Source organism: Oryzias melastigma, unplaced genomic scaffold (assembly GCF_002922805.2).
Source record: "Oryzias melastigma strain HK-1 unplaced genomic scaffold, ASM292280v2 sc00250, whole genome shotgun sequence".
NCBI lineage: Eukaryota > Metazoa > Chordata > Actinopteri > Beloniformes > Adrianichthyidae > Oryzias > Oryzias melastigma.
The window spans coordinates 318,200-324,231 of NW_023416890.1; the positions used below are offsets into that span (position 1 = coordinate 318,200).

Genomic DNA, 6,032 nt, shown 5'->3' on the forward strand with positions numbered 1-6,032 from the left:
GTTTTCTTTAAGCTTTCACTTGAATTTTACCTAAAGTGCTAAAAGTTGTTTTAGCCGACAGTTTCGAGGATTGGTCAGACACACCAGGAATTAGTCGCATCTGCATTTACGCGGGCGTATTGGATCGTAGGTTTTAAAAAGGTTGAAGTTAGGGTACGTTCACTCAAACCAGTGTTAATTTCGTTGACGAAAATTTCTTTGTCAACGACCATTTTCACCTGACGGAAACTTAACGAAAAACCAGAAAAGCTCCGCTCAGACACGAACACTTTAAATAAAATGATTGACATTTTTGTCAACGAATAAAAACAAAACAATCATAACGACTGCTGGTGGAGAAGGGCGGGAGCAAATACAAAGCACTGAGTCCTGCAGCCGGCTCGGGAATCATATAGGGTTATCTGAAATGTAGGATTGTCTTTATTAGTTTCTAAGGGGTTACCCTCGCCTAGTTAAACTGCACTGTGCGGCGGAGAAACGCGTTTCTTTAGGTAAGTGCGCTCTGATGCAGCGGTCTCCAACCACCGGGCTTCGAAAGAACTAATTATTAGTTCAATTCTTTTAGTCTCAAATCTCTCATTTTTTAATCGACCGGAGTCTCTCGATTAGCTTGGGTAGTCCGGCGGGGTGTAACACGAGAAAAGTTGTATGTGAATGCAATTTATGCCGGTGCTTCCATGAAAAAAACAGAGGAGCAGAGCATAGACATAATATATAATTAGACGCATCATCTCTGACGTCACCCATTGACTTCCACAGTCCCTGAAATGAAGCCTGAATATTCAGGTCATGGCCGCAGCCATATTGGCTGGAGTTAACTCCGCCTCACACGGACGTTCCAAATATGGGGGAAAGGGGCGGGACCGAGTTCACCCGCTTTTCCTTCGGTTTGTTTTAGTTCACGCCCACAGCTCTGCCGTCTGCGGCTCCTCAATGCTAACCCTATGATGCTAACGGCTAACAGCTTCAATTCTCCAGGAAAGCTGCACCGCGGTGGATTATTTACATCATGAATCTTTACTGGTGAGTACATGGTGTTTTACACACAATCTGTAAAACGGTGGAAGTGACTTTTAGACAACAATGAAAACGTATTTTTCCCTGGTACGAGTTTAGTACGAACTGAACATCCACTGTTTGATCATTTTATTTATGTGGTCCCAAGATTTATTTAGTCTTAAGTTACTGTAGTCTTTATATGCACAGTAAAAATACACCACAACAGTAATAGATGATTGTGTAAAACGTAGTTTTTCTCTAGTGTTAAATCAAATTGTTGATATATGATCACATAATGCTGTGATTACAATATGAGGAGCATTTCTTTTCACTTAGTTAAGTTAATCATGTCAACTTCTTAAAGCTGGAGCTAATATTTAAGTGAATCCTCTAAACACAGTCACAGTGAAGCAGAATGAACTAATATCAGTCAGAATGTGATGAACATCAGGTCTGAAGAGGTTAAACAGACTGATGCTGCCTCCTCTTCTGCTGACAATCAAACTAAATACTGTCATGTTCTTTCAAAGATAAACTCATTTTCTTAAAAGATTTGGTTTAAAGATATTCACATGCATTTTGAGCATAAACAAGATGAAATATTTTATTTTGTGTGTTTAGCTCATCTTTACAGAAACAGCACATGTACAAATATTTCTGAGTGAAATCTATTTTCTTTTCCTTACAATTACAGTTTGGATTAATGGTGATGTCATTTCCATTTGGCACCAGAAGGACAGTTCAACAAAACCACCACAGCGACGTGAGCTCGACGAGGACCCACATCACCTGGTTCAGCTGAGGCAGACGGTGGTGGACATCTTTTATTTTTAATTCTACAAGGAAGAGCAGCTCCTGGTTCTCTCATCACTGTGGAGGACGTGAACGGGCGACGTCTGGAGTCTGGAGCTGTCATTGGGATTGGAGAGAACGTCCAGCAGCTGCACCCTCTTCAACCCACCAATAAACTTTTATTCTCTTTCATTTCTTACTGAATTTGTTTTCAGTAGATAGAAATGTACTCTTTAGGATCATTTATTAGGTTCTTTAAATGTATAAAAACAGACAGTATTATCATAGATGATGCTTTCTAACCATGACATGTTTAAAGAGGCCCCTACTTTGAATAAAGGGAAACCAATTCTGAATTTTCAATGATTAATGTTTGTAATGTTTTGAATCATTTCATCTGCTTCAAAAATAAATTTTGTACAATCTGACTTTGACCCACATTTCCTTTTGTCTTACCTATATGCTAAAACAGTGAATACACAGAAGAGACTGGTCACTCATATGTTAAACATGATTTTTATTGAATCACACATCTGCAGGAGTCATCTTCATATGTTAAAATGAGAATTTTACTGCCTTTAATTGAATCCACTCACCACCAGAAGCAGACCTGAAGAAGAAAATACAAGACAAACATTAGATACAATTTAAAAAAATAACATTTAATATACATTAAAATCACAAGACAAAGATAAATATAATATGTACACATTTGTTAAAAAAAAATAAGTATTTAATTATATGTTATTAACTGAAAGTTGTCTGTCTTCACATTGTAACTTCACATGAAGAGATTCTGGTGTTACTGTAGCAGATCTGAATCATGTCCTTATATGTTATAACTTTGTGATTAAACAAAAGAACTATCAATAAAAAATACAGAGAAAACGTCAGTTTTTAAACTTTAAACACAATAGATATTAATGTTGCTGAGAATTTTAAAAAATCGAATTACTGGAACTAAAATAAATAATCATAATAAACATTAATGATTTATTTCCGGCAAATATAAAGTTATTCTTTTAGTACTTACCTGAGAAAAGACACCAGATGACTCCCAGAGATCATATTAGAACAGTTTACAGCAGGCAGCAGGACAAAAACCGAAATATAGCGCTCATGCTAACGCTAAATCTGTAGCAGACCAGCAAATCACCGGAGCACAGCTCCCAGAATCCACCGCGATCGTCACTTGTCAATCAAAGGCCGCGCCCCCTCATTAAGCGAAAATAAATGCTGTTTTAAAAAAAAATTACAAACTTAGAAAAAAATTCACCCCCCTCAGAGTTGTCATGGATCAAATATGCAGCCATTGAGGAATTAAAAACTTTAAGCACCAGGCATTAAAGGGGTTTATTAGAGGGCTGAAAATGAGGATTTTAACATGGGAGTCTATGGGAATTTGCTCACTCTAAGCACCAGCCTCTCTGGTCAGTGCAGGTACTGCAACGTTTTGTTACTTCCGGGTTGGCTTCACGTTCCGCCTGCGAGTGTTGGGGGTTGGAGCAGAGAACTGGCACTGGGCGGGGGAAAGGGGGAGAAAAGGAGAGTGCGCAGCGCGTGCGAGTAAGCGCGCGCAGGGGGAGGGGCGCTCAGTCAGTCAGGAGTATTAGTTCTTATGTTTTGTTAAAAAAAAGTTTTTGTGTTAAAATGTTTCACTTGAAGTTATTATATCGAGCTACAAAGTCTGATTGGTTTGTTATTGAGTATAAATTATTGATTTGTTGGTTACATTTTGCTCACATATTTTCGTTTTTTTTAGTGAGATGATCTTGCAATAGTGAAATAAACTCGTTTTTGGCCACTCCTGCATGACACTAAACTAAGAGACCTTATGTGTTTTATCAGTACTCTATATTTCTATAAAATCTTGTTCTACCTATTGTGTTTGTAATTTATTTTTAACCACAAATTTCAACTACTGTTGTTTCAGATAAATGCTGAATTCAAGCGCATCACCACAATGCCTGCAGACCAGGTTCCTGCCACAGTTAGACGTGCTGTCTGTCAGACTTCTTAAGCTATTTCAGCGACGTGGAGGAAAAATTGGAAGACAACTGCAGAGAATTGTGGAACCCATGGCCCAAGTAAGAATTTGTATTATATTTTATGCAAATTTTCTTTTTGTGGAAAACAAAAGCAAATAAAACTTTAGAACAGATGACATATATGTTTTTATTGTCACTCCTAACTAGGATCCGGATAATGTTGACCTCAGGCGTGAGTGCATTATCAAGGGGCCCAGTGTGTACATCAATGAAGATCCAGAAAACCTAATAAGAGAATATGTGTAAGTATATCATTATAGTTTTGAATAACGTTGCACTTGTTTAGGAGCAGTTTGATTTTATTTGGGATGTCCTGATCAGGTTTTTTTGGGTCCGATTCAGAGTAATTGGATTTTGTGTATCTGCCGATTCCGAGTCCCGATCTGATACTTTTGTAACACATTTAAAACATGAACAAATTGAATAAACAGATTTGGGTTGTCCCTCATTTATATTTCATTAATCTTCTTTTATAATTAAATCTTTAATAGAACACTTCTGTAAAGTCGCTTTAATAAACAATTTAAAATATAACAAATATTTACAAGGAAAAAATAAATGTTTTTGTATTATATACAAGATAATTATTCATGTGAGAGTTTTTTGATTTTAGGTTTAATATCATTAGAGCTATTGAATATTTTTAATAAAATGTTAAGAATTTAAAAAAGGAATGATGAGTTTGTTTAACATGAATTTGATTGAGTGTTCATGACTATCTGTTATCATTACAACCATTTATTAGTTTTTCTTTTTTTTTAAGATTATTTGACCTTTTTTAAGCACTTAAGACATCACATTTTCGGTTTTATTACCACAGTAGTTAATTCTCTTAACTTTTATTTCTCTGTCAGAGAAATTAAACAGGCATATCAAAGGACAGCTCGGGTCCTCAGCAGTTAAATCACGGAGCTAGCGCTTAGCTTAGCACAGTTAAGCAACACGAAGAGCTTAAAAAGAAACAAAAACTCTTTTTTTCTGCTGAAATGCCTTTTTAGGTTGTTGTAAACATTCAGACAAACCAATAGAGACACTTGCTGACAGTTTGATGCGTTTTTAAAATAGTTATTGATCCCTGAAATCTGAATATGTGACCACACCGTTCGCTTGACCGGATTGTTTGTGTTAGAATCCGGTTTAAACTGCTGCTGGTTTCTGCTGCGTTTTACATCAACAACATTTTGTGATCTGTTCACGACATGCATACATCTAGTGGAGCATTTATCCAGAATAATTACATTGAAATATAAAGCGCTGATCATGAGAAGAATAACTTTAACTTTTTTTCCCCTTTTTTTGCACATTATTTTAGTTTTTTTTATAAACAGTTTTTTGTTGTAAAAAGACAAGTAAACTTCTGTTAAAATAAATTGCTGTCTTTGTTTTTTAGGCAGAACATCATTCAAGGGCTGGTTGAAGAGACAATGGTTGGAATATATGCCATCAAACATGATCCTGAGAACAAGGAAGTGTTTACTTAAATGAAATTTATGAGCTGTCAATGTGTGTTAATTTATGTTTTTCTACGCTTATCTTGCCATTTTGGGTAGCATTTAATTAAACTTATAGAGTAGAATACATTACAATTTAACATTTCTTTACAATTTAGCCAGGTTCTAATAGATGTTACAAGGTGTCACAAGTGGAATTTTTGTAAAACTGGTATTGATGCAATGTATTACTTTGCCTTTTTTGGAAATATTTTACAATACAAAATGTTGACACAAGTAATGCTTCTTTTTTGTGTGTTGGTGAGGTTGCCACATTTTATTTATGTTTAAATAAAATATAATAGTTTAATATAGTAAACACAATTACATTATTTTAAAATGAAATAAACATTACACAATTATGTTTTAATAACATATAATAGTTAAGTAGAGTGAGCATAATGAAATTAGTGTAGCGTGATATAAAAATTATAAAATTATGTTTTAAGAACATATAATAGTCAAGTACATTAAACATATGCAGATTATTTTGTTTCTACATGACCTAATAGCTCAAGTAATCTATAAGGTAAATGTAACTATTAGACATAAAATATATAAACAAAAATTACTTGATAAATATATGTTGGTTGAACTTAAAAAATATATAAAATCTTGGAGTCACGTGACACGCTTGGCAAGTATGGCTGCTTGAGAGCGATCTGCGCCTATCCCCGTGCATCTTTGCTGACATTAATGCAAC

General features: G+C 35.2%; 3 long non-coding RNA genes across 3 annotated transcripts in view; 2 read left to right on the forward strand and 1 right to left on the reverse strand.

Moving 5' to 3' along the window:
• LOC118598245 overlaps positions 1–4,200 on the forward strand; it is a 4,922-nt gene extending 722 nt beyond the window's left edge. Inside the window, exons 2-3 of the long non-coding RNA XR_004947359.1 lie at positions 3,725–3,878; positions 3,987–4,200. This is a non-coding gene — a long non-coding RNA (uncharacterized LOC118598245). The remainder of the gene's footprint in view (positions 1–3,724; positions 3,879–3,986) is intronic.
• LOC112138834 lies at positions 713–2,219 on the forward strand. Its single transcript, XR_002917850.2, has 2 exons — positions 713–1,023; positions 1,694–2,219. It is a non-coding gene; the product is annotated as an uncharacterized LOC112138834 (long non-coding RNA).
• LOC112138835 lies at positions 1,977–3,644 on the reverse strand. Its single transcript, XR_002917851.2, has 2 exons — positions 2,825–3,644; positions 1,977–2,401 (listed from the first exon to the last, which is right to left on the reverse strand). It is a non-coding gene; the product is annotated as an uncharacterized LOC112138835 (long non-coding RNA).
• Positions 4,201–6,032: the final 1,832 nt, after the last annotated feature.